Source organism: Cebus imitator, unplaced genomic scaffold (genome assembly GCF_001604975.1).
Source record: "Cebus imitator isolate Cc_AM_T3 unplaced genomic scaffold, Cebus_imitator-1.0 Scaffold988, whole genome shotgun sequence".
Lineage (NCBI taxonomy): Eukaryota > Metazoa > Chordata > Mammalia > Primates > Cebidae > Cebus > Cebus imitator.
In genome coordinates, this window is record NW_016108303.1 from 69,829 (window position 1) to 84,197 (window position 14,369).

General features: G+C 36.0%; 1 long non-coding RNA gene across 1 annotated transcript; it reads right to left on the reverse strand.

The window, feature by feature from the left end:
- Positions 1–6,195: 6,195 nt before the first annotated feature.
- LOC108298540 lies at positions 6,196–11,187 on the reverse strand. Its single transcript, XR_001822609.2, has 2 exons — positions 10,787–11,187; positions 6,196–6,748 (listed from the first exon to the last, which is right to left on the reverse strand). It is a non-coding gene; the product is annotated as an uncharacterized LOC108298540 (long non-coding RNA).
- Positions 11,188–14,369: the final 3,182 nt, after the last annotated feature.

Consider the following 14,369-nt stretch of genomic DNA (forward strand, 5'->3'; position numbering starts at 1 on the left):
AAAATTACCCTGGCATGGTGGCAGCCACCCATAATCTCAGCTACTCAGGAGGCTGTGGCAGGAGTATTGCTTGAACCTGGGAAGTGAAGGTTACAGTGAGCCAAGATTGCACCACTGCACTCCAGCCTGGGCAACAGAGAGGGACACTGTCTCAAAAAAAAAACAAACAAGCCAAAACCAAACAAAAAAACAAAACAAAGGAAAATTAAACCAACTTTCAGAAGTTAATATGATAAATAGAGAACATTAAAAATTATGTATAATGTTGTAAATCAATCTAAGTTGATACGACCACAATCATCTGCTAAATTTCCAGTTTGTTTTTTATTTGGGAATGTTATATTATGAGTCTGAACTTACTTCTTCTTTCTCCTCCACACTTGCAGATGAAACTAAATGTTATTCATTCTATTCAGGATTTAGTATGTACCTCCAAAAAAACCTAATTAGTGCCTGATCTTCTGGAGTTTATTCCATAGAGCAACTAAAAAGAGTGAACACCCTATTCAAAGAACATTCATGTAATTCAGACAATGCTTTTGTTGATGAGAACAATTTTGCTAAAGCATAAAAGCTTTTAAAAATAGGATAACGTAAGAAATAGATGTAATAAAAGGAATAAGCCCTTTAGATGACAATGAGGTGATAATCAGCACTTGATATCATGCTTACGAGTTATTTTGTTATTTTAGCCAAATGGCCTGGAAGGTCCTTTAAATCACCTAGGTAGATATAAATTATATGAGAATAATAAGAGTAGATGGTTGTTTCCATTGACTTTAAAATAAACTTCAAAGTCAAATAACTTTCTGTATTATGCTGGATTGTTGAATTATGTATTTTTAAAGATGTGGTTTTCATATGCACAATGTTTTTCTAACATATTACAAATTCTTCTTACTCAAAATGTAAAAACATGAAAATAAATACCTTAACTGATCCAGGAGAACTGGCTGAGTCTGTTAATGGAATAACTAGTCAACTCTGCCCCTGTAAAACTCACCTTTGTTTCTAATGCCTGAGCCATCACAGAAGATTAAAGACCACATTCAAGGAGGGCTATTTCTCATACTTTACCTGCTCATTAAATGCCAAGATAGTTTTTTACTCAAGTATACATCTGCCAATGAAAATAGTGAGCAAAGACAACATCAAGGCCATGTTTTCATTTCGATCATTGTTCCCTAGTGAATTACAAGGTTGTGAGTCTCCTACAACAATTTATATTGACCCAGGATTCATAAATCTAGTATAGTAGACTGAGTTGCTGCACTATATGTTGTGATCATGTCTTTCTACTAACAACATTAATCACTTGCTCAAGAGGAAGTAGCAATTCAAGAGTGTTCCATCTCATGCTCCTGTCAGAAAGGACATCTTAACAGAGGGCTTAAGTGTTTCCCTTTCCCATTAGAGGTTTCTATACTCAGCCTCCTTAATAGGTTTTCCAGCTCTAACCTATCATTTACTCCTTATTAGACTTTTAAAATGAAAAATGAAAATGCAAAGAATCACATGTTTCATGAGAGAAACACTGTATAAGCCACAAGTTCTAAAGATGGAGATAAAATTTTTAAGGACAGTAGATGCATTTGCACATGAAAAATTTATTTTCCCATATATTGATTCACAGTTAGAGATGTGATTGAGATAAAAGGACTTTTTTGTTTTTCATTGTGATAGACTATTTACAACTCATTTTAAAATGAATAATTTTCTCCATAAGTAAGTACTAAAGTTAGCAGGAAACCAGCCAACACATCTGTCTCTGAAGTGTTCCAAGGTGAAGATATTAATGAGTTGGGTAGATTATGTATCTGACCACCATTTGATGCAGAAAAAAATGGAAGACTATGACTAATGTACAGGAAATGATGTTATTTGATACTACATTACATTACAGATTAAAACAAAACAAAAAATTAGGCTACTAAGAGTAAAATGAAATAAATGAGATTGTTTTTGGTATCACATACTACAGTTAATACCATTTCTTCCCACTGTTTTAGAGCATAAACAGAAGCATAAATCATTTTTACTAAAAAATTACTTAAATGCTTTTATGCCCTTTTCCAATCTGATTTTTCATTTGCCCTTCTATAACAGTTATTAGGTAACTCTTAGGGAATATTTAATTTGGTTTATGTACAAAAAAATTTAACAAGCTTTTGACTATTTTAAAAAATAAGATTTTGATCACTATTCTCTCGGACAGGATTGGCTAGTCCATAGGACATTTCTTTCTTTTTGATCATTTTCTTAAACTCCCATGAAGTACAAAGTAGGGGACCCATAGTCCCATAGTTTTAGTTTTAATTCTTTTGTTTGTTGGTTTTTTGTGACAGGGTCTCACTCTGTAACCCAGGCTGGAGTGCAGTGGCATGATCTTGGCTCACTGCAACCTCTGCCTTCCTGGTTCAAGAGAGTCTCGGCCAGGCACGGTGGCACACATCTGTAATCCCAGCACTTTGGGAGGCCGAGGCGGGTGGATCACGAGGTCAAGAGATCGAGACCATCCTGGTCAACATGGTGAAACCCCGTCTCTGCTAAACATACGAAAAAAAATTACCCGATCATAGTGGCGCGTGCCTGTAGTCCCAGCTACTTGGGAGGCTGAGGCAGGAGAATTGCTTGAACCCAGGAGGTGGAGGTTGTGGTGAGCCGAGATGGCGCCATTGCACTCCAGCCTGAGTAACAAGAGCGAAACTCCGTCTCAAAAAAAAAAAAAAAAAAAAGAGATTCCCAAGCCTCAGCCTCCCAAGTAGCTGGGACTCCAGGGGTGCAGCCACCATGCCTGGCTACTTTTTGTATCTTTAGGAGAGATTGGGTTTTGCTGTGTGGGTCAGGCTTGTCTCGAACTCCTGACCTTAGGTGATCTGCCAACCTTAGCCTCCCAAATTGCTAGGATTACGTGAGTAAGCCACCATGGCCAGCCAGTTTTAATTCTTTATTAAGGGCAAACATGATGGCATTTGATTGGGAAGGAACAAAGAAAAGAGTTCTCAGAATTTACATTTAGTCTTACCAGTGAAGAACATGTGTTAGTTACACTTTCAGATCATGTTCCCATACTTTTTTCTATGATTTCTGATAATTTTAGAAAATCATTTAAATAAGAATTTGTGTACAATTTATCAGACATTTATTTCAAATTGCTGGCAGTTTTTATTACTGTGGATAATATTGACTTGCCAGTTATACTGAGTCTAAAAATAGGATGGTCAATTAAACTGATCTATTAAAATATAAAAAATGATTTTTCCAGCCCTTTACACAAAAAACTAAAGTTTTAGTCTCATTTCTGCCACTAACTGGAAGCTTGTAAAGCCATGAATTCTCTTAGCTTTACCTTTATGATAAGGCCATTTTTAATGCTACAGTCTCATGATGAATACAGAAGCAGACTGCTGAAAGATTTGTTCCCTGCTTATTAAGTCATCTTTAAACCATCTGTACCTGGACTACATTTTGCTTACAATAAAATTAAAATGAATCCTTCAGTAATAAAGACATTTAAAGGAATGTTGGATAATACAATTCAAAGCACTAAAGACAATGCCAATGCTAATATTATTTTGTACAAATGTAATGCAATATGATAGTAAAACCACTATATCAATATTTCCTTATTTATGTTGTAAAATAATACAAGTCATAAAAGAACAAAAAATGTAAAGAAGAAATAAGTCCCTCATCATCTTAGAGGCCTTAATGCTATTATTTTGGAATGCTTCCTCCCATTTTTTCTTGTTCAGAAAATACTTTGTAGTGAATACAAGTTTTCAACATGGCTGTTTGTGGAATCCTAATCTATGTTGAAGCATTATCAACTAACTCTTCTTGCACACATAAAATAATTTAAATCACACAAAGTATTTGGAAAGGTTATTTCAGAGAGCAGTTCTTTGACAATTTTTCCCCTCAGTTGTAAGCCTGGTTATTTCACAAGGCTAAGATCAAGGTCCTTCAATATGGAAGTATCAGCAGGTCTCTGGGCACATTCAGAGAGAAATTAAACAGTTAAGTGGAAGGATTGAAGTTGCAACAGACATTTTGAAATTTTAATGTAGAAGATTTTAGGTTTTTTTCTATAGGTGGCACTTAGAAGACAAAAAGTTAAAGCAACTGCCTCAAGCAATGGCATGGCAATTGCCAGAATATCAAACACTTGAGTTAATCCATCTTTAAAAAGCTAATTCAATTAGAAAGTGAAGAAAAAGTTTATTCAAGAACCTGAAGCACACTCTTCCTGAATCTTCATACACTATCTCCCAGGTGCTAAAGAGTTTTAAATCTTTACCTCCAGTGTGGTCTCTCTTCTCACTCCAGGATAGCTCATTCAATTGCCCCTGAACCAATCATTTGGGTGGCTCACAGTTACCCCCTCTTCAACATATCCAAAACTGAACCTAGAAAACTTTGCTCAAGCCAGAAAACCAGGGAAACTCTTCTCTTCAAACTCTAAATTCAATCAATAACAAAATTGTGTCGGTCTACTCTTTAAACATATCTTTATTGATTTTGCTTCTTTTAATCCCACAGTGCCTCTCTGCTTTCAAACTACTATCATCTCTCAATATGCTATAATAGTCTTCCATCTGACCTCCTGGTTTTCTTCTTCCTCTCCAGTCCACTTTGCAGTAAGGCAGAGTCAGGGAGTGAAACTAAATGAAACGGATTTAGACTCATCCTTGATACAAAGATATAAGTATTTTCTGAGTCTAAACAACTGAAAGTGGATTGTAGTGGCTCTCATGAACTAGTTCTTTCCTTCTCAGAAGCATTTCTCAGAACTTTAACCTTAAACTGAAAGCTCCAAACTAACTAAAATACTATGCTTCAATGCAACACACCTCTCTCTTTTTGCATCTCTGCACATGTTTTTGGCCTTGCTTGAATATGTTCCACCTTTTGCCTGGCTAATTTCTGCTTATCTTTTGCTATAATCCCTCAAACTTCCTCCCAAATGTAGCCTTCAGTGGCCCCCAAGTCTTAGCCAGATACTCCCGCCTATGTGCTTCCAAAACACCTGCTTCATCAGGGAACGTGCCATACTGCATTGAGATTCCTGGATACTTGTCTGACGTAAAGGTCAGAATTGCGTCCTTCTAGCCACTGTGCTTCACACCTATATTTTCCAGATTTCTCCGAGTTCTGCCATCTATGCACTTTGTCTCCATCCAGCTGGACTGTCCACAGCTTCATGAACCTTGCCTTACTGTCCTTCCCTCTACTAGTTTCCCTTGAAGCACGCACATTTATCCAGATCTTACTTCCTCTTCAAAGTCCAGTTCATTTGGCCCACATTCATGAATACTTCCCTGATTTCAAAGTGCAGAACTCCTCAGAGCCTCTGTTACAATTGTGTGGCACTTACTGGCCTTGTATGTTAAATGCCTTTTTGCCTGTCTATTTCTCTTCCTTATAGTATGCAAACAGAAACCATATAGTAAATATCTGTTAACCTTACATTACACCAGTTAGCACCAGTACCTGAAAATAAATACTCATTAGTCTCCAGATTTAGAAATTGACATGTCAGATGTACTAACCTCTTTTAGGTTAGTATGGTATGGTATGTCTCTGTTGATATGTCTCTGTTGATATGTCTCTTCCTGGCATGCCTTCTCTCTCTTTGCTCTGAAATCCGTCTATCATTTTCCAGATTTACATCCTTAAAGAGACATTTCAAACTTTTCATCTTCCAGGGCATCTTTTTAAACTCACCTGTCAGACTCTGATTCTTCTTCCATCCTTCCTTACCTGTGTGTTTCCCTAGCTTTTTATGTTATTTTTTCAAAATGGTAAATGTATGGATCTCTGATCTGAAGGGGCTGATTGTGTGAATCTACTTGGGGGATGGTGACAAATATTAAATAAATAAATACCCATTGTATTAGTCCATTCTCACACTGCTAAGAAACACCTGAGACAGGGTAATTTATAAAGAAAAGAGGTTTAATTGACTCACAGTTCCCCATGGCTGGGGAAGCCTCAGGAAACTCACAATCATGACAGAAGGCTCCTCTTCAGAGGGTGGCAGGAGAGAGAATAAGTCAGCACAGGAAAAACTACCATTTGTAAAATCTACCATTAGATCTAATGAGAATTCACTCGCTATCATGAGAACAGCATGTGGGAAACCACCCCCACAATCCAGTCACTTCCCACCAGGTCTCTCCCTAAGTTGTCATCTCCCTGGGGATTAAAATTTAACATGAGATTTGGGTAGGTACACTAAGCCTAACCATATCACACATATAGAAAAGCAAATGGTTACAAATGTGGAAAAGTGGTGTGAAGATTATAAACTAGAAGGTAAGGTAGAGAGTAACTGGGAAGACTTTGAGATAAGTTCTCAGAGGACAGTTCTCAGGGGATGTCACATGTGAATTTAGATCTAAAGGACAAGACTTACAGGATGAAAAGAACTGGAACAGAATTCTGGGCAGAGGAAACAGCAAGTTCTAAGGCTAGGAGGGATTTGATGAGCTTGAAGAACAAAAGGGAGGCTCATGTAGCTGCAGCATGGTGAATGGGATAGGGAGCTGTCTTAGCTTGGGCTGCTATAATCAAATACCATAGACCAAGTTGCTTACAAATAAGAATTGCATCTTTTCACTCTTCTGGAGGCTGGATGTCTGAGATCAGGGTATAAGCATGGTTAGGTTCTGTTGAGGGCTGTCTTCTGGGTTGCAGACTTCTAATTTCTCACTGTGTCCTCATGTGGCCTTTTGTTGATATGTGTCTGTGGAGAAAGAAAAGGAGAGATTTCCCTCTCTTCTGCTTTATATAAAGCAACCAATTTTATGGGATCAGGGCCCCACCCTTATGAACCTCATTTAGCCTTAATTACCTCCTAAAAACCCTCACTCCATATATAGACACACTGGGGCTGAAAATTTCAATATATTAATTTTATAGGAGGGGTATATGAAAAGATAAGGTTAGAGAAAAGAGTGGAATGTATCATGCAGCACCTGGTAAGGAATTTGGATTTTATTTAGAGATAAAAAATAAAAATATATATAAAAATAGAAAAATCTCAAGTGTTAACCTAGCTTTCTTTCAGCTCATAGAAAATATATTCATTCAGTGTCCACTTATGAAGCTCCCATGCAAGAGAGACACTGTGCTGTATTCTAAGATTATAAGGATAAATCAATCATACACTTTAGCACAGAGGAGCTCACAATTGAGGAAGCATGGAATTGAAAAATATACTTACAAGGGAAGTCAATATTTTTGACGAAGGGTGTTGGAGCAACTTTGACTCCTGTCTCACAGCATACACAAAAAATGCATTGGAGATAATCATAGACCTAACTGTAAAATCTGAAACTATAAAGCTTATAGAAGTAACCACAGGGGAATATCGTCATGGCCTGAGGGTGGGCACCGAGTTTTTAGAAAGGACAAACATGTTTAATATAATGTATTAATTGTTAATTAAATATAATATACATTAGGTTAGCACAAATTAATTTTGGTTTTTGCCATTGAAAGTAAAGACAAAAACAGCAATTAATTTTGCACCAATCTAATACAATATAGTACAATGTGCATTACAATTATGATACAATATAATGCAGTACAATCCACAAAAAACAAGTAAATGAATACTTCACAAACCATATATAGGAATGGTCCATTAGCACGTGAGAAGATAATCAACTCATTAGTCATCAGAGAAATATGATTTAAAACCAGAAAGAGGTACCACCATGCACTTACTAGAATTGTTAAAATAAAAATGACTGGCTTATAATGAGGTATTTAAATAGCTTTGAAAAACGGTTCAGTAGATCCTAATAAAGTTAAACATATACTTATTCTACAGTCCATCAATTTCACTCCTAGGTTTTTACCCAACATTGAAAACAAGAGTCCACTTAAAACTTGTGCACACATGCCCACAGTAGCTTTATTCACAGTGGCCAGTAACAGGAAGCAATCAAATCTCCATCAACAGAAGCGTATACACCAAGTTGTATTATATTCACTTGATGGAAAAATACTCAGTAATAAAAATCCTGATGCATTCAGCATCATAGATGAATAACAAAAATATGCTGAACAGATGAAAATAGGCATAAAAGATACAAATAGTATCCTTGTATTTATAAGAAGTTCAAGTATAATCAAAACTAATCTATAAGGATAAAAACTGAAAAAAAAATTAGGGAGTGATGAGGGTTAGTAAGTATTGACTGGAAAGAGATCTTACAGGGGTAAAGGAAATCTATATCTTGATTTAGTGTTGGCTAAATGTTAGAATTCTTAAAACTCTACATGTAAGCTCTGTACATTTTACTATTTTTAAGATATATAAATAAAAAATACATTTACTAGTGAAATATCATGAGGAGCATAAAGGGAGAAATGCGAAAAACAAAAGGAGTAATTATGCCTTATGGTCTGACTGAAATATAAAGGGATCAAAACTGAAGTCTGTAATTTAATCTGACTCACTTGGGAGCCCATGTTGGGCCCAGACACAGAGTATTGAACTCAAATGACAATAGTATTTCACTCTACCAGGAGCATGGACCTAGCTCAATGACTGGATATGTCTTACTTTTTCAATCCAAACAATTACCCAATAACTCAGAAAATTCTGACCTTAAGACCGAAATTTGTGATGAGGCATGACTCCCCCCATTGGTAGAACACATTGCCTTCATTAGGCCTAAAGTTTGAAATCTGCTAGAAGGGTGGGGAATCTTTAATTTTGGAGCTCATTTCTGTTGTTTTCTGTTGCAGCCTGAGAATGCTAAACTTCAGGCCACAGGGCAAGCCTCATCTGTTTAGCCTCATTATTAAGGGAAGGGCGGTTCAGCTTTATAGTCTCTCTGGGAAGGGTGGAGATGCAATTTTTTTTATGCTTTGACTTGTTAATTGTAAATACAGTTCAGTGGCTGAATACTAGTTATAAATTCAAAAGCAAATGAAACAAATTACAATGAATAAGTCCAAGACAGCAGATTGAACAGTTTGTAGCTTTTTTAGCAGGATACAGGGAAGTAAAGAAAGATGAAGCCTACACAGACCTGGATAAATATTACAATAAGCACTATCTTCTTGATATCCATTTACATTTCTTTTTAAGGCTTCTTTATATCTCCGTGTGTTTTGGGCATGCTTCCCTTTCACTTTGTCTACTGAAATACTCATACCTGCTGTATTTCTGCTGTTAAGAGCTCAGTTTACTGAGCCCAAATACTAACATGATAACCGCTATGATATCACTGAACTTATATAATAAATTACGGTATACATACCATTATTATTCCTTATTTACAGATGAAGAAACAAAGGCACAGAAAAAGTAGGTTGCTTGTTCAAAATTACACAGCAGTCAAGAATTGAATTTGATAATCTAATAGAGATGGGAGGCTTAACTATCAAGCTAAGTTAATTGTCATCTCCTTGATCCTGCTCTTTCCTTTCTTTTCATTAAGCACCAACTTTGTAAGGCTTTATATCTGGTATTTAGTGTAAGCCTTGCAATGACTTTGAGAGGTAGCACTTTAAATCTCTATTTTACAGATTTAAAAACATCCACAGCACTAATGTTGAAAATGTTGGTTAACTTGCCCTGAACTGCGCAGCTAGAGAGTGATAATGACGCCTAGATTAGAACCCTTATCTACCGCCACAGCTATGAGTCTTTCTATCTAAAAGACAATCAGCATAGAATTTCTTCCAGAGCTGTTTGTGTTGAAATAAAATTTCAGGCATCTGAGGAAGTTATTTGGAAAAATGGTTTGGCGTGAAGACTCATCAAGTGACACTACAAAGAGGCCACTGTTCCTCTTCTTGTGAGGCTGGTGCTGGGCATATGGAATCTAAGCAATGAGGAATTGGGCCAACCACTACCTCTGCTTTCTCCTATGCACATTGCCCAGTCATCACTGTCTGCTTGACATATGGTGATGGCTATCTAAACTTAGTGTTTTACATCTAATTGTCTGGCTAATTTATAACATCGCTGCATCACCACTAAATTCATTTTGAAATCCTCTAAATTTGGTTCTTCTTCAATTTGACCTAGACAGTTTGAATAAGGTGGCTCATTGACTACAATACCATTAGTCTTAAGAAATTGCTGCAGGGAAGGAGTTTTTAAGTGTATCTTTGGAATCATTTCCAGAATATGATTTACCTAATTAGGTTTTACAAAAATAGTTTGAGAAAATAAACTTACAAGAAGAGAACCCAGAAGTGAGTTGGAAGTCAAGAGAAAGCCAGGTAGTGCAGATATCATTGAAACAGTGTGGAATTCACACATACTTTGTATATATATTTCAAAATCTTGAGATTGCATTACTCTTTTTCTAGTCAATTGTAACTTTCTGGGGCCTCCTTTTTCTTATTTTTAAAAATCAAGACAATAAGCCTGTTGATTTCCTGCAAGACATTTTTTTCCTTTCTATACTCTAATATACTGTGCCTACATATTTTGAGGTTTTGAAATATATAGAACTGTGGTTTCATCATTTCATTCATTCATCTGATATTCATTTCATAAATATTTATTGAGAACCTACTAAGTGACAGACACTATGCTGGTTTGGGGAATGAAGAAGACACAGTCCCTGTCCTCAAAGAGATCTGTACATAGAATTGAATAACACTGTAAAGATGTCTAACAAAAATCTCATGGTGACAAGCTTCCTGGAGATGACAGATCACAACTGCTTTTGCTTTTATTACAAAATATACAAAAGTTGACTTTACTTCACAAGCCAACAAGTACAAGTCTCCTCTCCAGCAGTGCTCTTACCTTTTGTGTGACTCCCTTGGAACCAGGAAGGTTTTTCTTTTTCTTTTTTTCTTCTTCTGCCTTTTTTTTTTGGGTACATAAATGAATAATACAGGAGACAACCCATAGCCAGTTTGTATTCCCTGCTGTCCTTCCAAAGCTTCATAGCCCAAAATAAAGGTGCTGCGGAGGTGGAGAACCCAATTTCCATTCTAAGTTTCACACAGTGGGTTTCAGTCAATTAAAATTTCTGTTCCTAAGATACAGTTGCTTATGGAGGCAAGTTGCACCCACATTTTTGGAAACAATGATCTTGGTCTAGAGGAAATTTTCTTCCCCCAATACCTGTTGAGACCTCAGGGATTCTATTCACTTGCTGAAGGAATGTCATAAAGCCAGCTTTATCTCCTTTCCCAGGCATCAACTTCTCCCTGTTATCTGGGTTTTGACTGTAAGCAACACAACAAACATCTTGGGTAGGTGGGGGCGGGGGAGTGGACAACATGTTTCTTGTTCTTTTTATCCTTACTAATACATTGGAACTAGGCCATCTGGCTGCCTTTTGGGTAAATCCATTTTATAACAAGATTTTTTTTTTTTTGGTGATTCAGTAATTAAACCCCTTTGGATAGGGTTCAAGATGGACCTGCCTTATGCTGAATTTCGCTTTGGAGCAAATTGTTAGTCACAGGTGCCAGTGAATGTATAAAGGAGCGTGAAAAATCTCTAATTACTTTTTGAAAATTGGTCATTTGTCTCAGAATTTTCTTTGACCTTAGGTCCACTTTTCTTCAGAGGTGAGTAAGGTGAAAATGTGCTCAGAATTGCCATCTGCTCTAGCATTGTTAAGATTATTACCTGCTATCTTTACCTAAAATCAAACCTCCTAAGGTTGAAATGTTGACAGGAAGAATCCTTATGTTGTTACTCACGACCAAAGTATAGTCAAACACCTCCATAGATTCATTCATTCATTTATTCAGTAAATATCTACTACATGCTAAGTTGAGGGTTCAGAAATCACAAGAGAAGCTTGTGAGTTCAGCATCATCATAACGTGATTCATTAGAGACTTAATATTTCTTATTGTCATTGTTATGTTGGGGCTTCAAACACTAAATGTGGCTTGTTTTATCATTATCTTTGGGATATTTTTCTAAGAATAATTCACCTATTTTGAGCAACTTACCTTTCTACCCCTCAACTCAAGAAAGTATAAATCAATACAAAAATGTGGTTAAAAATCAAGTAATCAGTCATGTTGTTCTTGCAATGTTATGGGAAAAATTTTAGCTTCCAGCCTAGTGGTGCTTCCAACTTATTTTGCCATGAATCATGGAAAGTTAATAGTCGGTTTGGGAATTTTTGTCTGGTCACGAATTCATATGAAACTCTCTCTGTAAAAACATCATCGATTTGGACTCTCACTCTTAAAAAATATTTTTAAAAGAATTTATATTTTTAGGGCATTTTAAGTTCACTACAAAATGAAGAGAAAAGTATAGAGATTTCTCATATATTCCCTGTCCCAACACAAGCATGGCCTTCCCCTCTGTCAACAGCCCCACTAGAGTGGTACATGTGTTACAAGTGATGAACCTACATTGACACACAAGGTCTATAATTTACACTAGGGTTCACTCTTGGTGTTGTACATTCTGCGGGGCTTAACAAATGTATTATGATATGTATCCATCATTATAGTATCACAGAGGTTTTTGGCCCTGCCTGAAAATCCACTATGCTCTGCCTATTTACTCCCCTAACCCCTGGAAACCACTGATATTGCTAGTGTTTCCACAGTTTTGTCTTTTTCAGAATGTCATATAGTTGGAATTATATAATATGTAATATTGTATATTGGAATATATAATATCAGAATTATATAATATGTAGCCTTCAGGCTGACTTTTTTCATTAGTAACGTGCATTTTTCTCCATGGCTTTTCATGGCTTAATAACTCATTTCATTTTATCACTTGACAATATTCTATTGTCTGAATATACCAAAGTTTGTTTTTCCATTCACCCTCTGAAGGATATCTTGGTTGCTTCTAAGTTTTGGCCATTGTGAATAAAGCTGCTATAGACATCCTTGTGCAGGTTTCTGTGTGAACATAAATTTTCAACTGTTTTAGGTAAATACAAAGGAGCACAGTAGCTGGAGTATTTGGTAAGAGTATGTTTAGTCTTGTAAGAAGCAGCCAAACTATCTTCCAAAGTGGCTGAACCATTTTGCCTTCCCACCAACAATAAATGAGAGTTCTTGTTGCTCCACATCCTCACCAGCATTTGGTGGTGGTGTTCTGGATTTTGTCCATTCTAATAAGTATATAGTGGTGTCTCATTGCTGTTCTCTTTTGCATTTCTCTGGTAACATATAATGTGGATCACCTTTACATATGTTATTTGCCGTTTTCTTTGATGAGGTGTCTGCTAAGACCATAGGCCCATTTTGAATCAATTTGTTTCCTTATTGTTGAGTTTTAAGATTTCTTTGTATATTTTGGACAACAGTTTTTTGTTAGATGTGTCTTTTGCAAATATTTTCTCCCAGTCTNTCCATGGCTTATATTCTCATTCTTTTACATTGTCTTTCACAAAGTAGATTTAAAAAAAAATTAATAAAGTTCAGCTTATCAATTATTTCTTTCATAGATGTTGCCATGGTGTTTCATCTATAAAGTCACTGTCATGTTCAAAGTTGTCTAAGTTTTCTCCTATGTTATCTTCTAAGAATTTCATAATTTTGTATTTTACATTTAAGTCTATGTCCAGTTTGAGTTAATTTTTTGTGAAGGATATAAAGTCTATGTCTATATTCACTTTTTGCATGTGGATGTCCAGTTGTGCCAGCACTGTTTGTTCAAAACACTATCTTTACTTTATTATATTAACTTTGCTCCTTTGTCAAAGATCAGTTAACTGTATTTATGTGAGTCAATTTCTAGTCTCTGTATTTTATATCTTTGATGTATTTGTTTATACATTCACCAATATCACACTATTGATTACTGTAGCTTTACAGTAATTCTTAAAGTCTGGTAGTGTCAGTCCTTCAACTTAGTTTTTCTCCTTCAATATTGATTGACTATTCTGAATCTTTTACCTCTTCATATAAACTTTGGAATCAGTTTGTTGATATCTGTAAACAACTTGCTAGAATTTTGATTGGGATCTCATTGAAGCTATATATCAAGTTGGGAGACTTTCTAGTTCTTTTCGTGTCTTCATTTTTTCTCCCTTCCATTCACTTTCTAATTGGTCAGATGAACCATCTCTCAACATACCTAAGTGTTTTCTTAGCCATGATCTAGTTACAATGTCATTTATATCAACAGCACTGAGGACTTGTTTGACAAGAAAAGCAACCCCCATTGTCAGTTAATTGGGTAACAATTCACTTTTATATCAAGTTAAATTGTTTGAATCTTTTAAATTGATAATGAGCTTGGAACTTCTTCTCAGGCACAAGAATAGCTTGCTTTGGGAGGAGTAGGCTATTTGCATTCTGGCATTGTCCTTGCTTGGGCATAGATATGCTTTCTTTTTTGAGCTTGTATGAATGGTTACTGCAGGCTAGCCTCTTTTAGTGGAGATGAAA